General features: G+C 35.0%; 1 pseudogene; it reads right to left on the reverse strand.

Annotated features, from left to right (window-relative positions):
- LOC141414882 (myb/SANT-like DNA-binding domain-containing protein 3 pseudogene) overlaps positions 1 to 27,078 on the reverse strand; it is a 55,696-nt pseudogene that overhangs the window by 11,737 nt on the left and 16,881 nt on the right.

Here is a 27,078-nt window from a genome sequence, read left to right on the forward strand (position 1 = left end):
CAACACTTCCACTACATAGTCTTGTGTAAACACTAATGCTTCAACTGAAAGGCTACTTATGATTAAAACTTCTAAATAAAGAATATGACATCAGAAGTATAAACCTCAGTGCAGAAACACAAGAAACACAAAAAAATCAAGGCAATATGACCATCTCCAAAGGCCAACAATCCTACAATAACATACATGAAGGATAGTGAAAAGGAAGAAAGCCCAGAAAAAGAACGTGAAAGCATGATTGTAAGAATGACCACCAAAATGAAAGGGGACATGTATAAAAAGCTGCAAGAATTTAAAGAAGATGCAAAAAAGAAAAAAAAACCTGCCTGAAAGAACTCAAAGAATATATAACCAAATAGCTGAATGAAATTAAGAAAACAGTGCAGGGTATGAAAGAGGAACTCAATAAAGATACAGAAATCATGAAAAAGACTCAAACTGAAATTCTGGAAAGAAAAGCTCAATAAATAAAATAAAATAAAAATCAATGGAAAATCTCTCCAATAATTTGGATCAAATATCAGGGCTCAAAGACAAGGTATATGTATTATAACACTCATATGAAGAAAAAGTAAAAAATTGAAAAACTATGAGGGTACATCTAAGAAACCTAGGACACTATTAAAAAACCAAACCTACAAATCATGGCCATAGAAGAAAAGGTGCAAACTAAGAGGTTGAAAAATATTTTCAGTAAAATAATAGGAGGAAATTTCCCAAATCTTAAGAAAGAAACAGCCAATTTAGGGGTTGGGGATTTAGCTCAGTGGAAGAGTGCTTGCCTGGCAAGTGCAAGGCCCTGAGTTCGGTCCCCAGCACCAAAAAAGGAAAAAATAGAAAAAAAAAGCAAAACAAAAGAGACAAAAAAAAAAAAAAAACAAGGCAACAAGAAACAGCCAATTTAGGATGCTCAAGAGAAAAGGAAAGAAAAATTCCAACACCTATAGTACCCAAAACATTAAGAATAAAGAGGAAGGAAAGAGTATCAAAAGTTGCAAAAAAAGAAGCAGAAAGTTACAGTCAAAGGTAAACCCATCAGAATAACACATTTCTCAACAGAAACTTTAAAAGTGAGACCATGCAATGATATATTTCAGTCCCTGTAAGAAAATAACTGGCAAGCTTGATTACTCTACTCACCAAAGATATCATTCATAACTAAAAGACCAAAAAAAATTCCATGATGAAAAAAAAAAAAAAAAAAAACTAAAGGAACTGATAACGACTAAACTAGCAATGAAGAAGATACTCAGAAAATTTCTACACACAAAATAAATGTAGCCACAAAAATATGGGAAAAAATAAATCTCACCAGATGACTACGTGAACAAATGAAGGAAAGAAAATAATCAAACACTACAAAAACAAAATGCTAGGAATTACTGCATACATTTTCAATATTAACACTATTAGTGATCTCAACTCTTCAATCAAAAGACATGAAATAGCGATGTGGATTAAAAGCAAGACCCAATCATTTCTTATCTACAAGAAACACATGCCACTGACAGAAAGAAGCATTGGCTTAGGGAGAAAGTATAAAAAAATTCTTCCAAGCAAATGAGTACTAAAAGCAGGCAGGAGTGTCTGTATTCATATCTGAAAAAGTTGACTCCAAACCCAAATTAGAAGAGACACAGAAGGTAATTTAAAAAGGGAAAACCAACCAAGAGGAAATAACAACTGTTAACATATATGTACCAAATGTGGGTGCACCCAACTTCATTAAACAAACACGACTGGATTCAAAAGAACAAATAGACCCCAAAGCAATAACAGCAGAAGACTTCAATGCTCCATCCTCATCATTAAATAGGTCATCCAGACCAAAAAAAAAAAAAAATCGACAAAGAAACCTCAGAATTAAATTATCTTGTAGACCAAATGACTTAACAGAAATTACAAAGAATTTCTTCTGGCCAATGTATAATACATATTCTTCTCAGAAGCCTAAGGACTATTGTTCAGAACAGAGCACATTTTATGACACAAAGCGAGTCTTAGCAAATATAAGGTAATTGAAATAACTCACTGTATCCTATCACATCATAATGAAGTAAAACTAGAGCTCAACAGCAAAAGACACTACAGAAAATATTCAAACACATGAAGACTGAACAACACATTCAATTGTCATTGACGAAATAAAGCGGGGAGGGGAACCCAAAAGTTCCTAGAATCTATTGAAAATGAAAACAGAATATTTGGGATATAGCAAAGGCAGTGCTAAAAGGAAAGTTTATAACTGTGAAACCCTACATAATAAACAAGTAAGAGAAATCTCAAATAGCCTAATGATGCAGGTTAAGATTCTAGAAAAACAAGAACAAGCCAAATCCAAAATTAGCAGATGAAAAGAAATAATAAGGATTAGGGTAGAAATTAATGAACTAGACATCATAAAAAAATGATATACAGAATCAATGAATCAAAAAGTTGGTTCTTTGAAAAGATAAATAAGACTGATAAACCCTTACACAATTTGACTAAAAGAAAGATGGAAAAGACCCAAAATAACAAAATTGGACATGGAAAGGGGTATTACGACAAATACCAATGAAATCCGGAAAATTGTGAGGGAATACCATCAAAAATCTATATTCAAACAAAATCTCTTAATGAACACAAACACAAAATTCTCCATAAAACACTTTTAAACTAAATTCAACACATTAAAAAGGTCACACACCACGATCAAGTTGATTGATTCCAGGAATGTAAGAGAAGGATGTTCAACATACACAAATCAATAATGTAATCGAACATATAAGCAGAAGAACAAAAAACACACAATAATCTCAATTGATGCAGAGAAAGTCTTGGGCAAAGTTCAACTGCCTTTCATGACAAAAGTTCTGAAGCAACTAAGAATCGAAGAATATACCTCAAAACAAATAAGGCTACATATGACAAACCTAAGGCCAACATCATACTAAGTGGGGAAAAACTAAAATCATTTCCTCTAAATTCAAGAGTAAGATAAGGGTGTCCACTCTCCCAAGTCTTATTCAACATAATACTAGAATTTTTAGCAAGAGCAATAAGGCCAGATAAAGAATTAAAGGGGATTCAAATAGACAAGGAAGAAGTCAAGTTATCTTTATTTTCAGATGATATGATTCTATACTTAAAAGACCCCCAAAGATTCCACCAAAAAACTTCTAGATCTTAACAATTCTGGCAATGTAGCAGGATACAAAATCAACATACAGAGAGCAGGATGCATCCTTGGATGGCATCCCTGGCGCGCTCCCAGCACCAGTGACATCGCGAGCAGCGCGGCCCAGGCCACCTGGAGGCCGTGACGTGGTGGTGGCAACGCGGTAGGGCTGCCGGTCCTGGGGCTGCAGGACTATGGCTCCTGAAGACCCCAAGCTTCTCGTGCTCTGGCTTCGGCTTCGGGCACGAGTAGGGAGTGCAGTGAGGACCCAGCCTCCCTGCTACAGTGAGGCCGCGCAGAAGCTTCCCCAGCAGGTCCCGCGAAGGCTTAACCAAGACACAAACTTTTGCCCGCAGCCGGGCTCTAGCCCTAGCCGGGTTGCTCAATTAAGGTGGAGCCCGCACTAGCCGAGTAGGACGAGCTCCCAGCCGTGCTTTTGTCCTTGCGGCCCGCTTGGGGGCGGGCCTCCTTAAGAAAAAGCACGTGGGCAGGGGCCACAGCCTGCTGGAGACTCCTGGGGCATCAGCAGACACTCTCTACTAGGAGCTTGGGCATGAAAATGTGGATGCGTCCCTGCTGGCTCTGAGGCCAGAGAAGCCCCCTCAGCCGGGTGCATCTCCTATACCTCCTGCAAACCTGGGCTCTCCTTTATTCCCCCAGACCCCAAGGACTCTCCCATGTCTCTCAGACCCCAAGGACTCTCCCATGTCTCTCTGCCTGAGCCGCTGGACCTCCTTAAGAAGCGTTGACTGTATGGCGGCGCCAGAGAGCAAAACTAAATTCGGTTTAGGCAAACGCGCTCGGGACAGCAGAAAGCTGTGTCGGTGGACAGTGACCAGGGCCAGGCTGTTGTCCATTCGCATAACCCCCTCCACCCCCCACCCCATTCTCTTGGCCTGGGAGGTTGGAGAGACTGTAGAAGAAAAAGGGTCCCAGAAATGAAACCTGCCCCTGGCCTAGGTTTCAGTGCCCAGATCCGGGTGAATCCCACACCCAGGAGTCGCCCACCAAGTTCCAAACAAGCCCAGGGCGCACCAGGGAGGCGACCAGAGCCCAGCAGAGAAAAGAAGCAAGCAGGATAGTAACCTCTGGAAAGCCACCCTGGGAGTTAAAGACAGCATTTTTCTTTTCCCAGTTTTTCTCCCCCAAATTCCATCCTCCCCACCCCCACCCCCAGGAAATGGGTTACAGAAAATTCGAAGTTGGTGAGAGCAAAATGGCTCAAGTAAATCAACCCTTTGTGGTAACTAAAAGATTTTTGGCAGCAAAGAAACAAACTGTAAGTTTGATCTGCAAACTTTTGTTTTAAAAAAAAATCTGTAATATATCGAAATGAGAAGAGGGTTGCAAAAATCCAACTACCACGGTCAAACTTAGCCCGTTTTCCAAATGGGAAAAGGCGTACTTGTTGTTAATATCTTAACGATAATATCGCCGATCCTTCCTTACCTTGATGTTGTAACTGCGGAATCCTTCTCCGGATCAAAGTCCAGGAACTTAGAAGAACTGATGATATTAGGACTTCGGTACTTCTGTAAAAAAATGCAAATCGTTTAGCCAGGATCTTTTCTGTCTGATTCGTCACTATTATTATATCTGGTGATGCGAATGGTTGGAACGATTCAATCCTAAATCATTAATGAGCTATTTTATAAACACCACTGTCTTGATCTTCATTTACATTTTGCTAAGGATCACTTCGCTAACCTCACAAGCTTGTATCAATGGCATGATTGCAAGGACTTCAGTTACACTCTTATAAACAATAGGGCTGTGTTGTTAATCGGTTAATTTTTATAAAGTGTAAATATTTTATTATGTTTTGAAGGAGACTATTGATTCTAAATTATTAAACCCCTGAGAAAGGCTATTTAAATGAAGTATACAATTAAGTACAATTAAATGTACATTGTGGTTAGACTCTGCACCCTTTCAAACTCATTGAAAAAACCCTAAGTTATTTCAAATTACATTTAAAAATAAGTAGGCTACATTTGACATAGAGGAAAATGTCAAATTCGACAAATTGTTACCAGAAATGTATTTTGAATGTAGAATTATTTATAATAATTTATAAAAATAGAATTATTTTTAGTAACACATTTTAAAAATTTCTTTCAACTTCAGAAAGGAGAATTCCAGGCATACACTGTATGCCCAGTGTATGTTTTTTTTACCTTTAATTTTGTCCATAATAAAGGCCTTTTCTGTTTCAAATTACATGTTTTGACTACAAAATTTTTCAAATGTCTTTACTTCAACTAAAGCAGTCATCTCAGGCATGTTTAATTTCGACAATAAGAAATACTTTAACACTTTTTACTTTTTGCTAGGATTTTCTATTTTTTAAATCATTAAATAAATTTGATGCTGATTCAAAAAAAAATCAACATACAAAAATCAGCAGATTTTCTATATACCAACAATGAACAGGACAAGAATGAAATCAGGCAAATACCACTCAAAATAACCTCCAAAAACTAATAAAATACCTAGGTATAAACCTAAGCAAGGGGGTGAAAGACCTCCATGATGAAAACTATAAAAAAAACTTGAAGAAAGAAACTGAAGAAGTTACCAGAAGATGAAAAGACATTCATGAACTGGCAGAATTAATACCACAACTATGGCTATATTACTGAAAGCAATCTACACAATTAATGCACTGCACATCAAAATCCCCAAATAATTCTTTGTAGATATAGAAAAATCAATCCAAAAATTCACATGGAAGCTTAAAAGATCCAAAAGAACACATCCTGAACAGAAAGGTTAACACTCGAGATATCACAATGCCAGACTTCAAATTATTGGCACAAAAACAATAACAACAACCAATGAAACGGAAAACCCAGAAATACAACAACAAAACAACAGTCATGCAATCTTTGACAAAGAAGCCAAAGAGAGAACGCAGTCCCTACGACAAGTAATGCTGGGAAAACAGGCTATGTAACATGCAGAAGCCTGAAACTAGAACCCAATATTTTATCCTGTAAAAAAATCATTTCAAAATGAATCAAAGGACTTAAAACAAAACTTGATTCATTTCAAGTACTAGAGGAAAAAAGTATGGAAATCTCTGGTAGGTACAGGTAATTATTTCTGAATAAAATTGCAATTGCCCAAGAAAGCAAGACTTGACAAGAGGGATTTCATCATATTTAACAGCTTCTGCACATCAAAAGAAATAGTTACCAGAATCAAGAAACACCCAAAAGCATCAGAAAATAATCATCATCAGCTATTCAATGAATAAGGGATTAATAACCAGAATACACCAAGAGCTCAAAAAACTAGGCTGCAAAAGAACAAAAAAAAATCCAATAAGTAAGTGGGCAAATGAATTGGAAATAGGCAGTTCTTAGAAGAAGATATACAAATGGCTAATGAATACATGAAGTAATGTTCAACATCCTCAGCCATAAAGAAAATGCAAATCAAAACTATACTAAGATTCCATCTCATTCCAGTCAGATCCATAAATTGATAAAAGAAATAGCAACAAATGCTGGCAAGGATAGGGCAAAAAGGAACTCTCATACACTGTTGGTGGAAATGTAAACTAGTGCAACCACTATGGAAATCAGTATGAAGGCTCCTTAAAAAAACTAAAAATAGACTTACCTTATGACCCCACAATAGCACCCTTGGGCATATATCCAAAGGAGTGTAAGTCAATATATAAGAGAGATACCTACGTACCCATGTTTATTCCAACTGTCTTCAAACAGTCAAACTGTAGAAAGAGCCAAAGTGCACAGCAAGTGATACTGATGATAAATAAAATATAGTATGTGTGTTTGTGTGTGTGTGCGTATGCATATACATATATAAGGAATGTTACTCATCCATAAAGAAAATAAACTATTTTGAAAAATGATTGGAACATGAGATCATCATGCTAAGTGAGGTAAGCAAAGCTCAAGATGGGGGCGATGTAAGTAAGGTACACTATAAATCTAATTGGAATTGTCATTATGAACGTGCCTATATAACAAATATATCCTAATAAAAAAAGGCCAAATATTGCATGTTCTTGCTCATTTGTGGAAACTGGACCTAAAATGATGATGACCATGATGATGATGAAGAAGACAAAGTTGATGATCACAACAACGATGATAATAACAATAATCATAAAACATGAATGTAAATGGGGGCAGTCTAGAAGGGATTAAAGGGGTAGGGGAAGGAAAGGATACTGAGGGGTGAAGAGGATAAAAGTATACTTCATACATACACATGAAGATAGCATAATGATACCCACCAAACCCTATTTGAAAAAGAGGACAAGACATAGGGAGAGAAGGAATAACAATATAATGGGGGAGTGATCTTATTCACACTACATCATATGAATGTATGAAATTATCCCAATAAAATCCCTCAATTTATTAATATATCCTAATTCAAAAATAAAATTAAACTAAAATGACAAGTTTACAGATGCAACTGCTATTTCTTCCTAAATGCCTTCTTCTTGAAAGTTAAACAAAAAGCAGGAAGAATATGATAAATCTTAATAATGGGTTTTGTGAAATAAGGATACTTAATATTCTTACCATTTCCTAACTTTCTGCAAAAGATAAAAGCAGATGCAAAAATTAAATAATTTCAGTTATACATAACATTCTATACAATTTTGTTTCTAAGTCTTTAACTATTTTTCCAAAACTACCTCTAATTACCAAGTTATACTTTTATAATACAACATAGAGATTTAGCAATACAGTTTTTGTTTTGTTTTGCTTTTTGCTTTTTAAATTTTAATTTCAATTAAAAAAGCAAAATTATATGCAGTTATTAATAGCAAATTATATGCAGTTATTAAAAATGATTTTTAAATTACTATTTTTATGGTTTTTCTCTTTCTTTGATTCTTTCCTTTCCCTTCCTCTCTCCCTTGCTTCCTCTTGAGACAGGGTTTCTGTATGTAGCTCAGCCTGGCCTGAAGCTGACAATGTAGCCCTGGCTAACCTTGGAACTCATGAATCTCCTGACTCATCCTCCCTATTGCTGGGATAACAAAAGGGATGTCTTCAACATCAGAAAAGTCTGAGGAATAATGAAGTAATAATGAAGGAAATAATGAAGGAAAATGAAGTAATAATTCAGGAAAAATAGCTAAAAAGAGAACAACACCTTTTCAATAAAAAATGCATATCATAATAACTGACTTTCAAAAATATAGATGACTTTTAAACCATATTGAAGATGTTTCACTAAATATCATGTTATATCACAGTCACAACTAAAACTTTACATGAAATTGATAACAAACAGTCACTTGTACCTTATACCCAGGTCCTAATGGATGAATTGCATGTATCTGTGCTGGGTTGAGGGCTCTGCAGAAAATGTACAGGGCATCAAGTTGTCCACAGAATACCCTATTTGCATCAGCAGTTTCCAAAGATCCAAAACAGTACTTGTCATAGCTCTATTTTTAAAAAATCAAAAATAATTATCTTGTTTACATTATTTTTATAATGACAGACTAGTAAAACATACCTGTCTTTATTAGTATAAATAATATTTATTAATATAAATAGTTTACAACATAGAAATAATAGAAGAAAGCATTGATTAAGACTGCATGGAGGATTTAAATAATACAAGCCAATAATATATTTTTAGAGAAAATAAAATCAGCTAGACGATTTACATGTACAGTTAGCAAACAAATAACCTCCTGTTCTAGTTTCAGAATTGACCACTTTCCAAATTTTACCATTAAAAGCAAAGGGCTTAAAGTTATTTTACAAAAGAAAACTAATTTTAAAACACTAGTGATTCATAATTGCTCAGATTTAGGGAAAGAATCATGCAAACCAAAAAATGACTATTCTAAATTTTACCTATAAACTCATACTGCCTAAGTTTTTAAATTCTACTTTGTTTTTCAATCATGCATACATTCCTATATTTTTCTAAACTTAGTCACAGACACAAAGAAAATCAGTAGGCATTATCAAATAAACAATGATCACTTAAATCTGCTACCTAAAGCCAACCACGCAATGCTCTGCATCTGGAGGATTAACACCTAGGAGCCATGCTTAGGAAGACCCTTCCTATAGCTGTAAAGCACACCCATCCAAACCAACAAGAGAAGTCCCTGTCCAGTTGGCTGCATCATGAGACGATACTGTAATAAGCATACCAGCTTATGATATAGATGATGATGATGAGAGAGAGAGAGAGAGAGATTGAGATCTACATATAGAAACCTTTTGGTGCCAATAAAATAACAAAAAAAATGAGAATATGGTACAAAGACCAAAATTCCTTATTAAATATGGACTCTGTTATTAGAGGTAGTGAAACAAAAAAGATGCTACTACACAAAGTATATGGGCCCAGGCATCTCTGTTTTTTTTTTTTTAAATACTATCACAAATACTTCAAACATCTATCTTTAAAAAACTACTATCTTGCCAGCTAATAACAGTCATCAACAAAACCACTGGGGTTTCCTTCACTCTATAATAAAAAGACTCCTCCCCTAGAAAAGACAGGAAGCACAATTTCATGTGGGTGTTCTAATTCTAACAAAACTGTTCTCTCACATATTTATTGGCTGTGACTCAAACATGAGTTTGTTGAGTAGAAAAAGAAACTTTGCTGTAAAGGTTTAAATAGAAAATATTTTAAGCTTTGCAAACCACATGTAGTTTCTGTTGTATATTCATTCCTCTTTGATTTTGTTTTTGTTATTGTTAGAGTTGTTTGTGTCTTTAAAACGTTTTTGAAAGTAAACTGGGCATAAGAGGCTCACACCTGTAATCCTGGCTACCGAGGCTGAGATAGGGAGGATCACAGTTTGAGGCCAGCCCAGGCAAACTGTATGCAAAACTCCATCTTCAAATTAACCACAGCAAATTGGACTGGACATGTGCCTCACATGGTAGAGCATCTGCTTTGCAAGTGCAAAGCCCTGAGTTCAAATGTCAGGTCCTAAAAAACAGAACTATTAGCTCCCAGCTCATACAAAAACATTTGAACCAGGTAGCATATGCATGTAATTCCAATTATGTAGAAGAGTAGAGTTGGGAGAATCATGGTTCTGGGCAGGCCTCTCACTGGTAATTAGAAAAGGTGGACAAAATACTTAAGCAATATTTGAAATATTTGAAAACATTAGAGAGCTATCAAGACAATGAAGAACTGCAAGGCCAGATCCAAAGAGGAAGGAATCCCAGAAAGGTAAGCCCAGAATTGGGGCTAGTTTTCCCTTGAGGAAAATGCCCACTGCAAAAACAATAAATGATCATGGTTCCCAGAGTGAGATCCTATCTTGAAAAAGAACTGGTAAAGCAGCCCAAGTGACAGAACACCAGGCTACTGGCTAGCAAGCATGAGGCCCTGAGTTTAAACCCCAGTACCACAAAAAAAAAAAAAAAAAAAAAACCCAGAGATCCATCTCACCCTAATAAGGAGGAAAGAAGGTGATGGGAGTTGAATATGATGACAGTACATTATATATGTATGTATATTTATAGAGGGAAATATATAAATATATCAATGAAAATAACATAATGAAACCCACTGAACACTGTTAAAAATGAGGGAGGAGAAATGAGGGGTTTAAGAAAGAGTAACATACATGGGGTAGATTTTTTTCTTTTTTGGCATATCTGGAAAATTTTTAATGCAAACACAAAATATTTGAAGAAATTTTTTTAAAGTAACAAGTGAATCCATAAATATATTGTTTAAAATCTAACTTTAGTGACCCATATCAATAAATTTCAATAAAAAGTGGCAAATTAATTAGCTACATGGAAATGAACAAGAATGTAAAATAACTGAGGAACCATTATCCAGTTTAATTTTATGCAATTTCCTATGTATTATCAAGTCCTAGCTATTAAGAAATGATTTTCCAAGTAGCAAGCAATTTTTAAGATTTATGGCAATAATCACAATTTGTTAGGTAACTAAGGTTGTGCTTGATTTCAGCATTTGAGATGGTATTATATAGCAGAAAATGGACACAGACCTAGATCTCAATCCTGTACCATCTCATTTAGGAATTGGCTCATGAGCAGGTAAGACTGAGAATTAGTCATTCTGTTTTATTCTTTAATTCAGATATTTTGAAAGTAAACATTTAATCCCTAATGCTTACTAACTTTAACTAGTTCTGGGAAATGGGCCTCTACCTTGGTTTCCTGAGTCAACTCTAGTTCCCTCTTCCAAAGGGTCAGAGCAGAGAATCTAGAGCTGAGGTCCCGACCACCTAACAAGCTCTCACAGCAGTCCTCTCTCAAACTTAATTTGTGCATTTATCTATAGCTGACAAGTGAATTTGTGTTTTGATGTATAATTCTTCTTTGAAACCATTAACCTACCAATTATTCAAATATGAACTTTATAATTTACCAATAATATCTATGCTGTCAGACAGTTCAGGTAGTAAAGCCAGACTAAGAACAACCCATAAGCAACAGAAGCCAACAGAAATGGTGACTGCATTTTTTCAGTCATTTTCTAAGACTGAAAATTAACAACATGAATTTCACGTGAATTCCCTGTTACATGAGAATCCTTCCAAGGCCAGTTCATCAATCTGGTGTTCAAAACAATTAGAAGTGATGATAATAACCTTTACTGTCTTCTACATAATAACAGTAAAATTTTCTCCAAATTCAGTTGAGAAAACATTAAGAATGAAAATATGGTTAGTTGTAGCAGAAAAAAACCATTGAAAAGTAATTATACATATCAAAATATATATCAGTAAGTACTACAGATTTGGTTTCAAGTTGGAAATGATTCCTTTAGAAACTTCTGTAAACAAAGTTTCCAACCCTTTTGTAAAACAAATCTTAATATGTATCTATATTAAATATAAAATATTCCATTGAACCAGAAGTCTCACATTTTGAAACTGAGCTTCAAAAATTTATCCTAGTGAAATAAAACATGTTTATGCACAAAATATTCTATGTAGCATACAGCAGTCCACACAATTAAAAAATCTGAACATCTGAATTGTAGAAAACTTATGTAAATGCATCATATATGGTTAAGTTGGGTATTATACATCCATTCTAAATTTTAGAAAAGTTTCATAATACTACATTAATTTTGTAACATGGTAGCTAAAAAAGATTTAAATTTATGTAGAAACATATACATAATTATACAAATAAGCAAGTTCTCTTTGTTATTGAAAACTGAAATGAAAAACCACAAACATTAATGATTACAATGTTTCACTGGTGGAACAATGGGTGACCTTGTTTTTTTATTCTCAATTTCTTATAATATGGTTATGTTATATTTTCCAGGGTGAAGTACTAGTGGGAGGAGATACACATAATGAAAAGGTGGATGAGGGTGAATTTGGTGGATGCATTTTGTATTCATATATGAAAATAGAATGAAACCTTTTGAAATTAAACTAAGAGGAGGGGAGGGGATGAGGAAGGATGATGGAGGGGATAAATCTAACAAAGATAGATTGTAAGCATGTCACTATCACAATGTATCTCCTGCACAACTATTCTATGATAATAAAAACAAAATTAAATTTTAAAACACACAAAAAAATTTAAAAATAAAAATTCTACTGGCATAACCAAAGTACACAACTTTCATGTACATTTGAATACTAGATATCAGGAATCTAAAATGATTATGTAGCTTTAAAAATCCTTAAGATTAAATACATTCTACCTGATTATATTGTATATAAGTTGTCTTCATAACAGGAATTATTTTCATAAAAGCATTCCAAGCCAGTTGTGATGGTTGACATCTATAATCCAAGCACTAAAACAGCTGAGGCAAGAAGATCACAGGTTTGAGGAAAGCCTAGATAAAACATGTCTCAAAGAAAAAAAAAAAAACAGCAACAAAAACAGTAACAACGACAACAATAGTCATTCCTATTTGTATCTTTTATTTCTCACTACAAGGAAGGGAAAGATAAGAAAATATAAATCAGATCATCACTAAGGGAATATTTTGTTTTAATTAGAAAAAGGTTACTTTTTAAATAGTAGGCCCCCATCAAATTCTAACTTGAATTCATTCCAATTACTATTGTGATCTTTTGGAAGACAAACTTCCTTTGTGGTAGAAATCTCAAAAACAGGGCTGGGAGAATAGCTCAAGAGGTGGACTGCCTTCCTAGCAAGCTGAAGGCCCTGAGTTCAAAACCAAGTGCCTCAAAAAAAAAAAAAAAAAAACTCAAAGACAGAAGTTCATCTCTACTGCTATGACACTCTGAGGAGAATTCAAATCACATGAAGGTTTCAAAGATTTCTGATCAAATGAGAAAAGTTTTACCTCAAATTCGAAATAGGATCAAATCTCATTTTTAAAAACAAAGCCTCCATTGTACAAGAAATAAATTCCCACATTTATAAACTTTTCAGTTTATGATATTTTGTTAGACCAGCATGAAAAGACTAAGAAACTAGTACTATAAAATAAAAAGAGAGCATGACATACACACACACATGTTCACTTATTTTCTAGAAACATAAAAATAAAATTATGCATAAAGGAAATTTAACTAAGACATATTATATGCACTTCTTAAATGTCACAATGTAGCCCCAGTATAGCAATAATATAATAACAAAATAAAAAATATACACAAAGTGGACAAATAATTGTAAATAACACATTGGAAGTAGGAAGTTTATATTAAATGAAACCTCATGATCACATAATTCCCACTGGATATAGTTGAGAGGTCTTGTCCAGCTGACTCTATCCAATGAATGAGTTATTTTTATAACTATAGATTTTTCAATTTCCTTAAAAGGTCTTCAAGGATGGATGATCAACATCTTCACTTCCTGGAATAATCCTAGTCAATTTCACTATTACCCTTCTGTATATTTCTCCTTTCAAATACAAAAATATCTCCTTTTGGAAGTTGTATTTTTTTCTTTCTCATCCCTTTATTCAATGAATAACTGATTAGTATAAACCTCTTTCACATAATTTGGATTCTTTCATGTAAGCCATCTGTCCTGCTTATTTAGTTCTGGATACTAACTTCCTCACACTGAGTCAGAAATAGTAATTGGTAGAATGAAAATCTCCACAATGATATTTTGGCAGTTGATGCATTTTTGATGTGTCTCCTAAGTTTCATGTGTTGGGAAAAAAATCTCAAATTCATATGTTAACAATATTTGACGGGAGGACTTCTCAGATGTAATTAGTATTAAATAATGCCATCAGAGTGGCATTTATAACAAGATTGGTGGCTTTATAAGACTAGGAAGAGAGCCCTGCTCTGTCTCATCATGTGATGTCCTCTGCCTAATATGATACAGCAAAAAAGGGCTTCATTAGGTGCTGGTGCCTTGCTGCTGGACTTCCCAGCCTAATGAATTATGAACTAAAGCCCTATTCTTCATAAACTACCCAGTCTATAGTATTCAATAATAGCAAAAAAAAAGTGGTCTAAGCATTTTATTCCTCACTAAATTAGCTAAATGAAATTCTGAGTAATCATTTCACTACTGGATTTATTCATTCAATACTCATTTAAATATTTTTTGAGCAAAAGTCCATATTAGGTGCTCAAAATGTAGGACTGAACAAAGAAAATACTGTGCCACTGACTTTAAATTCTAGAAGGGCTACAGATATTCATAAGTAAACAACTATTTGATTGCAACCATGAGAAGTTTTATAAAATAGAAGTCAAGGACTTCATTGGTGCATATAATGTTATTTGGGGAAGGCAAAATAAAAATAAACATTGAAAATTTAGCTGAGATCAATGAGATAAAGAAAAAGTAAGCAGGGGAAGGCAACATTGAGCAGAAATAATAAGGTTTACCAAAGCCCCAGAATAACAATAATGTGCAATAAAATATGATAAAAGAAGGCCAGTATGTGTGGAGTGCAGCAAATAAAGGGGGAAAAGGAGTAGTGAATGGCAATGACACCAGTGAGCTATGTAGATTTCAGATCATGTAGAGGCTTAAAAGAATTTTCAGCTTTCCATTAATACTAAGTGTGCTCTATTCCTACCTCAAAATACCTCATAACCAAGTCAAAATTTAATCTTGTTGATTCATTTCATCCTGGCTCCTTTTCTCCCCATTAATGAAGATTTCAAAATGAGTCCAATCTACCTTAAATAGGTTAAAACATTTTTGGTTCTCACAGCCAACTTTCTGAGATGCCCAGTGAAACTAATATAGGCAGTTTACCTACCTTTGGAGATAATTTTATCAAGGTGAAATGTACTAATAGATCATAATGAATATCTGTTGAAACATGTATGCAAATAGTGAAGAGGTTAACTAAAATAGGCTAGCTGATAGTACGGTTTCACAGTGTTGATGGGCCAATACACAAAGAAACATTAAGTCTTAACAGAAACTTGCCACTATGATTACAGGCTCACAATCTCCATTTGTTGCCTCCCCTATTTGAAATTCTGACAAATTTCAGGAAGAAGGTACCTTCTGAGAGGGTGCCCAGTTTCTGGTCCATTAAAGTAACAATATGAAACATTTGTAGAACACAAAAGGAGATAGCCAGTTTACATTTGAATTTCATAACTCAATGGGAAATTCATCTAATGATTTAATTGGGAGAATCATGAAGTCAGACATAAAAGGAAGAGAAAAGGCAAGAGCAGTTAGGATAAGATCTTCACTCAATTTCTATTGCTATAAAAATGAGACTAGGTAATTGATAAGGAATACAGAAGCTTATTTGGCTTACAATTTTGGAGGCCTAATAGTCAAAGAGCATGGTACCATACCACATCATCTAGTGTTTCTTGTTATATCACACTTGGTATTTCTCTTTCTCTTCTACTAAAACCACAAATACCATCAAGGGGCTCATTACCTTGCCTAATACAAATTAACTCCCAAAGGTATCACCTCCAAATACCATTAATGTATGAATTTGGAGATTGAGTTTCCAAAACATGAACCTTTGGGGAACACTCAGAAAGTGACTTTATGGTTCCAAACCAGACTTGCTCTGTTTCACATCATCTCTTGATCTTTTATTAAAAATCATGCCTGAAAACACAGCCCATCTATCTTCTATTCTCATTTGCCTGAAAACAGTTGTTCATCCTTCAAACATCAAGGAGGATGTAATAAACCTTCAGAAACAGATTCTTTAAAGGATCTCTCTCTCGCACACAAGGGAGGGATGAGGATAGGTAAGACACCTAAAAAACTAGCTAGCATTTGTTGCCCTTAACGCAGAGAAACTAAAGCAGATACCTTAAAGCAACTGAGGCCAATAGGAAAAGGGGAACAGGTACTAGAGAAAAGGTTAGATCAAAAAGAATTAACCTAGAAGGTAACACCCACGCACAGGAAATCAATGTGAGTCAATGCCCTGTATAGCTATCCTTATCTCAACCAGCAAAAACCCTTGTTCCTTCCTATTATTGCTTATACTCTCTCTACAACAAAATTAGAAATAAGGGCAAAATAGTTTCTGTTGGGTATTGAGGGGGGGAGAGGGAGGGGGCGGAGTGGGTGGTAAGGGAGGGGGTGGGGGCAGTGGGGAGAAATGAACCAATCCTTGTATGCACATATGAATAATAAAAGAAAACTGAAAAAAAAAAGGATATCTCTCTCTCACACTCACACACAACACACATACACACACACAAACACACACAAGCATGCCCATATTCTGTAGTCTAATTATAATCCATATGCTTTCTTGACTACTTTATATCCAAATATTCTTTTATTATTGTATCTATTACACATGTTTTTACTTCTGTTTCTTCTATGAGACATGTGAGATAGGGGGAAGAGGTATGGGGCATTAGCTTCTTTATTTGCAAAATACAGTTTACTAAACTGACACAAGATTAAAGAGAAAAATGCAAACAACCTACTTTATTTAAAAGTAAAATCCATTATCAAAAAACCTTCCCACACATAAAAATGCAGGCCTAGATGTTTTCACTGGTGAATTCTACAAAGCTCTTCATAAAAAATAGAATATCTCACCCTTCAGTGATAACTGTAATAAGCAAACCCATCAAGGTAATTAGAAGAAAACATACCAAAATCTCTCATGAACACAAATAAACTCTTCAGAACTGTTGGCCAACTAAGTCCAACAATATCTAAAATGAACCATACATTATGGGCTTATCCTAAGATGGCAAAGTAGATTTTAAAGCCTCAAAAATCAATGTAACACTATCAGTGAGAATGTAAAGTGGTATAATCGCTTCAGAAACTGTTATTAAGCTTTTTATTACCATTACAAAATACCTAATCAACTTATAAGAAAGAATGTCTATTATGGTTCATAGTTTCAGAGGTTTCAGCCCATGAACTATCGGCCACATTGTCTGTCAGTGTGGGGTTAGGTAGTATATCATGGTAGGAGCACATAGCAAAAAAAAAAAAAAATCTGCTTCTTTCATGATGGCCCAGAAGAAAAGAGAGAAGAAAGGGGCAAGATTCCAGTATCTCCTTCCAGGGCATGCCCCAAACGACCTAATTTCCTCCAATTAGATCCTACCTCTTAAATGTTCTACCACCACTCAATAGCACCATAATCTAGGGCCCATGAGCATCTGTACACATTAAGATCCAAATCATAGCAGAAACACTTTTGCAATTTCTTAAACAGTTAAACAAAGATTTACCAAATAACCTAGCATTTTCACTCTAGGTATCTACCAAAATGTACACCCACACAGAGACCTCAAAGCAATTGTATATAGACATATTACTCATAAAAGCCAAAACCAAAAAAATGATTCAAATGTCCACAACTCAATAAATGGATAATCAAACTAGAGTATGTCTACATAATTAAATACTATTTGGAAATGAAAAAGTGACATATATCAGACTCAAAAACAGCAAATGGCAGAAGCCAGGCACAAAAGAAGACCATGCTGTGTGACTTCATTTATATAAAAATGTCCAGAACAGGCAAATATAGAAAGGGGAAATCACTAGTTACCTGAGGCTGAGGTTGTGAGTGTGCAGTGACTACAAATGGACATGAGGTTTCTTTGCAAGACATCAGAATGTTCTAAACTCAACATGATGGGGATGGTCAAATGACTATGGAAAGTTACAAAAACTCAGTGAATTATATAGTAAAACTAGGTAAGTGTTTTTGAGGTTAAATTTGCCTCAATGGAGGTATTTAAAGAAAGTTAAAAAAAAAAACTACTGCCATTAATACTAAAAAGGAGAAAAACAGAGAGCATTTGAATCATTAGAAAAAACATTTGAGGACAAGTCAAGATGGCACATTGGAAGCAGACAGCATTTTCCAGCTTCTCAGAAATTAGGAATTAAAACAATCAGAAAATAGATTCTCAGCAAAAACTGCTAAGGAAATTAGAGCAGATGGTATAGTGGTCTAGATCCCATACACATTCCATAAGCTCACCAGTAGCATTAGGTGAATATAGGGCAATGGCCTTGCACTTCCACAAGCAACATCTCATGAAACAACTGAAAGGTGATACAGAAAGAGTGGGTGAGAAAAACTGCAGGCAACATTCCACCAACACAAACTGTATCACAGAATTCTCCATGAGACAAAAGATAAAGCTCTGAGGTCTGGCTGAATATTGCTTGCAACACAGAATTAAGCACTGACTAGAACCAGGAAAAACCTGAAAAACAGAAGACAAAAGGAATGGTGCTGGTACTGATGCTGGTACTGAGCCCAACAGATTTGTACTCAGATGTATGAATCCAGTGTGGAAACATTAGTAATATGAAAACACAACGCAACATGTCTCCTCCAAATTAAAAAAAAATGGAATTAAACAGAAGTGAAGATGATGAAATTTTAAACAATGAACTAAAAAAAAAAAACTACAACAAGAATGGTCAACAAAATTAAAGAGGAGATGTATAAGTACCTAATGAAATCAAAGAAGATATAAACCAATAGCTGAACTCAAAGAGAATTCCAACAAACAGCACAAAGAAGTATGGAAGACAATACAGGATATGAAAGAATTCTAATAAAAAGATACAGAAATCCTGAAAAAAATCAAATTGAAATCTTGGAAAAGCTCAATAATGCAAATAAAAAGCTCAATCAAAAAGCTTGCTAAAAGAAAGGAACAAATTGAAAATAGAGTATCAAAGATAATTAAAGATACACTAGAGGAATTAGATCAATCAGAAAAACACAAAGAAAAAAGATTAAGGCAATACAAATAGAACATGCAAGACTTCTGGGACACCATCAAAAGATCAAACCTATGAATCCTGGGTATAGAAGGAGAAGAGACAAAAATTAAAGGCATAGATAAAATGCTCAATGAAATAATAGCAGAAATCTTCCCAAACCTTGAGAAAGAAAAGGTTATTTACACATTGGAGGCTTTCAGAATACCAAATAGGAAAGATCAGGAAAGAAACACCCCTAGACATCTTATAGTTAAAACACTAAATATACAGAACAAAGAATAAATACTGAAAGCTGCAAGGGAGAAACAGTAAGTCACACATAAAGCCAAAAGGATTAGAGTAATGGCAGATTTCTCAACACAAACTGTAAAAAAGAAGGACATGGAATGATACAATCCAAAGAAAATAAGCACCAACCTAGATTAATGTATCCAGCAAAACTACCACTTATAATTGAAGGAGAAATAAAAACCTTCCATGATCAGCAAAAATTAATTTAAATGGCTTTATGATCACTAATTCAGCACTGCGGGAAGATACTTAAAAGAATCTTACACATGTAAGAGGAAGACAAACACAACCAGAAAAAAATAAATGAAAGAATAAACCAGATGAGATTAGCAAAGAAAGAATAGAAAAGAAATAAGCATGATGACAACAAAAAATGACAGGAAATACCACATGCCATTAATATTAACACAAAATGTTAATGGCTTCAATTCTTCAATCAAAAGACACAGGATGGCCAGGTGCCAGTGGCTCATACCTGTAAACCTAGCTACTCGGTAGTAAGAGATCAGGAGGATCACATTTCAAAGCCAGACTAAGCAAATAGTTTGTGAAACCTTATCTCAAAAGTATCCAGTACCAAACAGGGCTGGCAGAGTGGCTCAAGTGGTAGAGTGCCTGCCTAGTAAGTGTGAGACCCAAGTTCAAATCCTACCTCCAAAAACAAATGGTATTGGGGAAACTGATTATCCACATGTAGAGGACTGAAACTAGTCCCCTATCGCTCACCCTTTATGTAAATCAATTTAAAATGTATCAAAGATCTGAATGTAAGATTTTTAAAGTTTGAAACTATCATAGGAAAATATAGGGAAAATTCTTGAAGATATAGACATAGGTAATTATTTTCTAAATAGGACCCCAAACATCCAGGAAATAAGAACAAGAATTGACATATGGACAGGGAGCTCTAAAAACTAAACTCCCAAAAAATCAATAACCCAATGAAAAACCTAAAAACAGACCTGTCATTCAATCCAGCAATATCACTCCTAGGGATATACTTAAAGGATTGTAAGTCAGCTTACAACAAAAGCACCTGTACGCCCATGTTTCTTGCAGCACTGTTCAGAATACCTAAGCTATGGAAACAGCCAAGATGTCCCACTACTGATAAATGGATTAAGAAAATGTGGTATTTATATACAATGGAAGTTTACTCAGCCACAAAGAATAAAATTTTGTCATTCACAGGTAAATGAATAGAACTGAAGAACATCATCTTAAATGAAGTTAGCCAGGCTCAGATGAAAAGCCACATGTTCTCTCTCATTTGTGGAATACAGACCTAACACAAATGTAGCAATATTACGAAACACTGGTCACACTAAGGGGAGGTCACCCACAGGAGGGTAGGGAAACTAAGAACTTGAACAGAGTTGATATACCCACTATTCAAGAATGAATACAGAAATCTTAAACTGACTGAAAGTACCATAAGAAAGGTGCTAAGGTAGAATGAAGAAAATTAGAGGAGACAAATCAAGGGGGATTGCAATACATACATACATGGAAATATCACAAGGAAACTCCCTATGTAGAAACATTTATCTCAAGCTAAAATGTCATGTTTTTCATTTTATCAGATTTTCTCTTTTTTATCCTACAAAATCAAAAAAGAGGAGGGCAGAACAACTCCTGCCCAGGGGGAGGGCTGCCACCAGTGGGAAGGGGGAGGTGTTGGATAAAAGGGGGTAGGAGGGTGAATACGTTGCAATAAAATGTGTACACATGTAAGTAAATGCAAAAATGATACCTGTTGAAATAACTCCAGGAATCGGGGGGTGTGGGGCATGAAGGAAAATGGTTGAGGGGGTGAATTAATGCATGATATACTTGCTACAATGTAATAACCTGTGTAAATGCTGCCATGTACCCCCACCCATCACAACAATAGAGAAAAAAAGAAAATAGACTATATCCTACAAAAATCTTGAATTCAAAAAAAGAATTGAACTGTGGGACTGCATCAAATTAGAAAGCTTCTGCACATCAAAGGAAACAGTTACCAGCATGAGGAGACCACCAACAGAACAGGAGAAAATATTTGCCAGCTATTCATCTGATAAAGGATTAATAGATAGAATATAAAAAAAATTAAAAAATTGAAAATCAAAAGAAAAATAATCCAATTAAGAAATGGGCAAATGAATTAAAGAGTTCTCAGAAGTACAAATGGCTAACAAACACATCCTTAACCATAAATGAAGGCAATCAAAACTACACTGGGATTCCATCTTACCCTAGTCAGAATGGCAATCATCAAGAAAACAACAAATGTTACCAAGTACATGAGAAAAAGAACCCTCATACATTGTTGGTAAGACTGTAAATTAGTCCAAACATTATATAAATTAGTATGACAGTTCACCAAAAAGCTAAAAATAAACCTACTTTAGGACCCTACTATCACTCTTGGTACAGCATATGTCTGAAGAAGTGTAAATCAATAAACAAAAGGAACACCTTCATGCCCATATTTATTGCAGCATTTTTCACAATAGCCAAGTGGAAGAATGAGCCTAGGTGTCCAACAATCAATGAATGGATGAAGAAAATGAGATATATATACACAATGCAGTATTACTCATTCATAAAGAAGAAAGAAATTATTTCATTTTCAGAAAAGTGAAAAGAACTGACAATTAAATGAAAAGTCAAATATCTTAAAAAGTCAAATATCTCATTTTTATTCATATACGGAATCAGAGTCTGAAATAATCAAAAAAACAATCATGGGACTTGAGTGCAAAAGCGACACTGTTTGGTGGGCGTTGTCGATGAGAGAGGAGGGGAATGGAGAGAGTTCCAGAGAGTGAAGAAATTCAAAATAAGTTATGTATATATGTATGGGGATAGGAGACATAAACCCATCAAATATTGTTTATAAAAGAAAGGGAGGAAAAGGGAATAACTATATTATAGGAACAAACTTGCTCAAAATACACTGTATACATGTGTGGAATTTTCATATGAACCCCCCCACACACACACTTTATAATGTTAATAAATTTTAAAAAAAGAAAGAAAAATCAGTTCACATAATTCACACATTCCTGATGAAAACTTTTAACAAACTAGAAATAGAAAATAAAATTTTCAACCAGATAAATGGAACTTACAAAATATCATAGTGAGTATCTTACTGGTGAATTTACCTAGTAGTCAAATATTGTACACTTTCCTCATAAAATCCTGAACAACACAAAGATGCCTACTTTTATGGCTTATATTCAACATTGTACTGAAGGTCCCAGAGAAAGAAGGGAGGAAAAAACAATGTGTAATCATCAGAAATGGAAAAAATAAAAGGACCTCTGTTTCTACAAATATGCAGAGACATGGCTATTCACCTAGGACATAAAAAATAATCGATAAAACAATTACTTAAACAAACATGTGATTTCAGTAAAGTCTGTGACTGTGAGATTAATACATTAAAAATGAACTAGATAGAGGTATAAAGAATCTTATAACTTTTTAATTTACAGATTGACAAAAGATTAAAACAGATTGTTTCAAAAAAGATGATTTGCAAATGACCAATGAAGTAATGAAAACAAGCCTCAACATTACTGGCCATCTCAAAACTTCAAATAAAAAACCACAAGGAGACATCATTTTAAAACCATCGGAATGGCTAAAAGGATTCACCATATGAAATACTGAGGAAAGTAGAATTTCTCACTCATTGTTGGAAGTATAAAATGTTTTAACAACTTGGAAAAACATATACCATTTCTCTGACCAGTAATTACATTTTTAGATACTTCCCCAAAAGAAAAAATTTTAGACCCTAAAAGAACATATACATTAATGTTCAAGCAAATTAACTCATCATAGCCAAAAACTAAAATGGCCCAGACTCCCAACAACAGGAGAATGGATAAACTAACTCTGGTAAATTCATTCTATGGTTAGCAACTCATTAATAAAAAGGAGAAAACTACTGATAAACACAACACAGAAACATTTCAAAAGTACTCTATTGAATGAAAGAAACTTTACTTAAAAGAGTTCATCCATATTGTTAAATACCATTTATACAAAGTCTTATATAGCCAATACAACCAAATCGGGGAAAAGAACAGAAGAGTGGTGACCTCTTAATGGTACATGGGTAGGGATTAATTGGCAAAAATGTATGAGTAATTTGCTGAAGTGACTGTAAGATACTACATCTTAACTGTGAGTTGACTTATTCAAGTGTGTGAACTTCACAAAACTCATTGGATATTATACTTAAAAGTAATGCTTTCATTGTAAATAATCTTAGGGCTGGGATATAGCTCAGTGGAAGAGCATTTGGGTAGCATGCACAAGGCTCTAGGCTCAATACCTAGCATCACAATAAAAAAGTGATCACTGCAATTTTGTGAACAGGGGGCATAACCGAATACTGAATTAAACTTAATAGGTACACATACCTACAATGTAGACCGAAGTATATTTAAAAATTGGATTGATGGATGCATAAAAATACAAATATGTGATAAAATCAACCCAGTAAATTATAAAGTCCAGACTGTACATATATGGGTGCTAACAATAAAACTTTTTTATTTCTATCAATAAGTATTGTTTTATCAGAGGTCTGTGAGCCAACACTAAATCTTGCCATTAAAAAAAATAGGTGCCTGGCTTTACTTTTTGATCAGTATTGGTTAGAATATCCCTATTCAAGGGTTAAAGGATTGATTAAAAATAACTTTAAATGAAAAGTATATCCTCTGTCCTTCCTTTCTTCCCTCCTTGCACATGAACTGAACGCCTAACATATGCCAGGCAAAAAAAGAAAAATTTCAAACAAAAACCTGAACACTGTGAACCTTCATTTGGAGGGAAAAATGCCTATGTACAATTCATATCCCTTTGTATTTTCACTTAAGCTCAAGAGCACAGGAACACAGTTTAGTAAGAAGTTCTCTAGATGTAAAACACCATGTAACTACACAGCCCAAAACTCTGAACATTTTTCCTAGAGAAGAAATACAGCATGGAATGGTTTGCAACAGGCCACAATGGAAAAAGATCTTTAGGACTCAGATAACACTTCATGCTGTGATCTAATGATCAATGTCCTCCATGTTCGAGCCCCACCTTACATTCTCACTTCATCATCCACATCTCTCAGCTATGAAGCTTTCCCTAAATCTCTACTCCTCAAACAGTATCTTACCTACTCATCTTCAAAAAGTCCATAATTCTCTGTATTTCTCTTATAAACCTTATGAAATTGTGTCTATTAGAAAGAAAACTAGTAAAAGGCTTGAGTCTCAGGAAATCAATTCAACCTACTTACCCTAGGGAAGTTACTTGATATTGTTTCTTCATAGGTAAACTGTGGTAACAGAACATTATCACACAGGGATATTGTGAGGATTTTATGCTTAGCCTCATATATGAACTACAGGGTAAAAATTATTCTTATTCTTTTGATTGTTACTATTCTCTACTCCTGAAACATTAGTTTTCATTACCCTTATATTTCATTATCATGTTTGCATGTACTCATAATAGCAATTAACTTCCCTCCCTATCAAAGTACATCAACAGCAGCAAACCCAAACTCTCCTTTATCCCCATTAAAATAGTCAGCTCTGACCAATGTCATGTTTCACTTGCTTAGAGACTTTCTAAATATTCATCTTTGTGACCACTTTAATCTCATGTATACTAAGCTGTAAAATTGAGAAGTTTATTCCATGGTGAAATCTCCAAACAATAACAGGAAACTACTTCTACTCTGACCAAAATAAACAGGAGGAAGAGAAAGGAGCTGGGGAAGAAGGAAAAACAAAAGACTTTAGATGTTCATGCCCTGACCTCCATTACACAGCAATAAATATTAAATGTCTAATCCTTACTACATGACTATCAGAATATGGAACCTGCCTAATAACAGGTCACTTAGTCAGTGGGATTAAACTGCAACCCAAGGTTCCAAATCCTTTCTTTGACAATAAAACAGTTGGGCTCAAAATAAAAAGGACAGACGGTAAACAGAATTCTAACAGCAACATATTCAACAAAATCACTCATCAAACAAAGTGATAAAAATCACGATCGTGCATCAGAATAGGATGTTACCTATCAGATGTGATTCAGGGGGTAATTTTCAAACTTTCTGAGTCAAAGGCACAAAGAGAAAATAATGTATAAGGAGAAGCTCTGTTCTCCTTATTCTGTTGATATTAAAAATATTTTCTCTGTTGATATTAAAAATCTCTCTCTCTGTTGATATTAAAAAATATCTCTCTCTAAAAAACTAAAACGGTTTCTCTAAAATGATATCACTGAGAGACAGCATGAACTCCATAACTCAAAAACCTTGCTGAGACACTGAAGCCACACTTGGCAAAAATAAAGCACCAAGGAGAATCAAAACATCAACACCCTGAACCCCTAGCTATGGAAAGCATCTGCACACCAAGTTACACTGAAAAAATAGGTGGGCTGCCGCTACCACCAGATACCAGCTCCAAACCTACTTGAAAGACATTCCATGGATCACACAGGTGAGCACTATGTGTCATGCAGTATACCCCAGCCACCCCTGGGATAAACCATCATAGCTGCCTGGGCAGACTCATCCCCCTCTCAAACACCATAAAAAAACTGAATAATGAACAACAAAGTGAAAACTAGAACACAGCAGAGGGGGGCAGGAACTCTGAAAGCACACTGGAGAAGAGGGGAGAGGCAATTAGCTAATCTCTGCATGAACTATCAGTAAACAAAGGCTGGAAAGGCAGGAAGGCCAACAGTGAGCAGGTGATAAGCCACTGCCTGAAGTAGGGCAGGTAGTGGATCACAAAGCTCATCTCCTGAGCCAGTGAGCAACACCCAAAGTCAAATGGCTCCACAAAACTGAAAAACAAATGGTGAACTATCACAACAGGGGGCCGACTGACCTTGGCCCAGAGAAAGCGGGGCAAGGGAAAGAAATAAGCCCCCAGTAAACAAGTACAGCAAATAGTCACCTCCAAAGCAGCACAGCTAGTAGACTACAGAACTGATCTCCTGAACCTGAGGAAAGCATGCAAACTTAGACTGTCACACCTCACTGAGGGAGAAGCTGACCAAGCACCTGCCAGTGAAAGACAGAAGAAAAAAACACCACCCACAAGCCAACCACCTGCTGAGACTATGACAAAGCTTCTGCTTAAATACCAACATCAGGATTGGACGCTGGAGGAGTAACACCAGAACTTAAACTAAGACTGAAATTCTATTGTTCCTGAAACTGGAGTTTGTTTGTTTGTTTGTTTGTTTTGTTTCATTTGTCCATCTTTCCCCATTGATTTCTTTAGGTTTTTTTGTTGTTGTTGTTGTTCCTTTTATTGCTGTGGGTTTCCTATTTTTACTTTTACTTCTATCATCCTTTTTTATTTTTTCTTTTCATTTTCTATACCTTCTACTTAACCATCATTGTCCCCTCAACCCTACTCTCACCCTCTTTCTCTCTCCATCCTTCTGTAC

The sequence above is a fragment of the Castor canadensis genome, chromosome 12, assembly GCF_047511655.1.
Source record: "Castor canadensis chromosome 12, mCasCan1.hap1v2, whole genome shotgun sequence".
Classification (NCBI taxonomy): domain Eukaryota; kingdom Metazoa; phylum Chordata; class Mammalia; order Rodentia; family Castoridae; genus Castor; species Castor canadensis.